Below are 2712 nucleotides of genomic sequence, written 5' to 3'. Positions count from 1 at the left end.
CCCAAGTCTTCCCCTTCCCCTTCACCCAGATCCACTCCTCTTCCATTTCCCTGAAAAAGAGCAGGCCTCCCAGATATCCCCGAACATGGCATAACATACTACAATAAGACTAGGCACAAGCTCTAGTATCTAGCCTGGGCAAGGCTACTCAGTAGGAGGTAAAGGGTACCAAGCTCGGGTAAAAGAATCAGAGAAACCCCACCTCCTACTGTAAGGAGTCCCACAAGAACACTAAGCTATGCAACCATAATATATATGCAGAGGACCTAACTCAGACTCATGCAGTCTCCATGATTGCTGCTGCAGGCTCTGTGAGTCCCTGTGAGCACTGACGAATTGATTCTGTGGGCTGTGTTTATCTGCTGTCCTCCACTGACTCCTACGTACCTTCCTCTCCCTCTCCTGCGGGGTCCCCTGGCTCTGTCTGGTGTTTGGCTCTGCGTCTCTGCTTCTGTTCCTATCAGTTGCTGGGTGAAGCCTCTCTGATGACAGCTGGGCGAGGCACCAATCTATGAGTATAGGAGAATATCATTAGGGGTAATTTCATTGACTTTTTATTTTGCAAGTCGTATTTGTTGCTGTCTTGGGCTGTCCAGCCTCTGGTACAGAGTCAGGGGTGTGATCCCTCTCATGACATGGACTCAGTTGGACCAGTCATGGACTGGCCACTCCCACAAGTTCTGGGGCACCGTTGCTCCAGCTCATCATGCTGGCAGGACGGATTGTAGGTTGAGGTTTTGTGGCTGGGTTAATGACCCGGTCCCATTGCTGAGAGATTTCCCTTGGTTTAGAAGATGGACAGTTGGGTCCCCATATCCATCAATTACTAGGAGACTTCACGGGGTCAACTCTTGTAGATTCCATGAGTTTCCACTGTACTGTTTCTACATCACCCCCAAACGCCCCCCCCACCTCAGTTGTCTCTCCCAGTCCACTCTTCCTCTCTCCCTCCAGTCCTCCTGTTTCCATCCCCACCCACCCACAGTCCACCAGCAAAATCAACTCCATTTCCCCCTCCCAGGGAGATGTTTGAGTCCCCAACGCCCATGTAGCTCTCCTTGTTATTTAGCCTTGTTACTGGATCTGTGGATTGTAGCACGATTATTCTTTACTTAACAGCTAATATCCACGTATGAGTGACTACATGCCGTGTTTGTCTTTCTGGGTCTGGGTTACTTCTTTCAGGATGATTTTTTTTGTCTAGTTCCATCCATTTGCCTGCAGATTTCATGATACCATTTTTTTAAACAGCTGAGTAATACTCCATTATGTGAATGTTCCACATTTTCTTTATCCATTCTTCAGTTGAGGGACATCTAGACTGTTTCCAATTCCTGACTATTATGAATGAAGTGTCAATGAACATAGTTGAGCAAGAGACCTTGTGGTAGGAAGGAGCATCCTTTGGGTATATACCCAGGAGTGGGGTAGCTGGGTCTTGAGGTAGATAGAGTCCCAATTTTCTGAGAAACCACTATATTGATTTCCAAAGTGACTATACCAGTTTGCACTCCCACCGGCAATGGAAGAATGTTCCTCTTGCTCTACATCCTTGCCAGCATGAGCTGTCTGTCATTTGCCCTTCTGATCTTAGTCATTCTGACAGGCATAAGATGGAATCCCAGTATCGTTTTGATTTGCATTTCCCTGATAGTTAAGGACAATGAACATTTCATTAAGTGTTTCTCGGCCAGTTGAAATGCTTCTGTCGAGAGTACTCTGTTTAGATTCGTACCACATTTTTAATCAGAGTATTTGGTCCGTCGATGTCTAGTTTCTTGATTTCTTTATATATTTTGGAGATCAGTTCTCTGTCAGATGTGGGGTTGGTGAAGATCTTTTCCCATTCTGCAGGCTGCCATTTTGTCCTGTTGTTGGTGTCCTTTGCCTTACAGAAGCTTCTCAGTTTCATGGGGTCCCATTAATTAATTGTTGATCTTAGTGGCTGTCCTGTTGGTGCTACATTCAGGAAGTTGTCTCCTGTGCCAATGTGTTCAAGGCTACTTCCCACTTTCTCCACTTTCTCTTCTGTAGCATTCAGTGTATCTGGTTTTATGTGAGGTCTTTGATCCACTTGTACTTGAATTTTGTATAGGGTAAAAGATATGGATCTATTTGAATTCCTTTATATGCTGACTTCCAGTTAGAACAGCATCATTTGTTGAAGATGTCTTCTTTTTTACATTGTGTACTTCTGGCTTCTTTATAAAAAAAAATATCAGGTGTCCATAGGAGTCTGGATTTACATCTGGGTCTTAGATTCAATTCCACTGATTAAACTCTGTGTTTTTATGGAAATACCATGAGTTTTTTTTTATTATAGCTTTGTTGTATAGCTTGAAAACAGAGATGGTAATATCTCTGGATATTCTTTTATTGCACAGGATTGTTTTAGCTGTCTGGGTTTTTTTTTCCCCCATATGAAGTCGAGTATTGTCCTTTCAAGGCCTGTAGATGGCTTTTGATAAAATTGCCATTTCTACTATGTTAATTCCACAGATCCATGAGCATGGGAGATCTTCTGATATCTTCTTTTTAAATGTATTTTAAATTTATTTTTAAAACAAACTTTTCTCATCTTACATACCAATCCCAGTTCCCTTGCCTTTTCCTCCTCCCGCTCACCCCACTTTCCACCCTACTCCACCCCCCATCTACTCCTCGGAGAGGGTCAGGCTTCCCATAAAACAAAGCCTGTCACATCACTTTTTT

General features: G+C 43.7%; 1 protein-coding gene across 5 annotated transcripts in view; it reads left to right on the top strand.

Annotated features, from left to right (window-relative positions):
- The window catches only part of Reln (reelin), a 441277-nt gene that overhangs the window by 20658 nt on the left and 417907 nt on the right, over nt 1–2712 (top strand). The window lies entirely within an intron of this gene.

This window comes from Microtus ochrogaster, chromosome 26, assembly GCF_000317375.1.
Source record: "Microtus ochrogaster isolate Prairie Vole_2 chromosome 26, MicOch1.0, whole genome shotgun sequence".
NCBI lineage: Eukaryota > Metazoa > Chordata > Mammalia > Rodentia > Cricetidae > Microtus > Microtus ochrogaster.
This window is presented reverse-complemented; position numbering and strand designations above follow the sequence as displayed.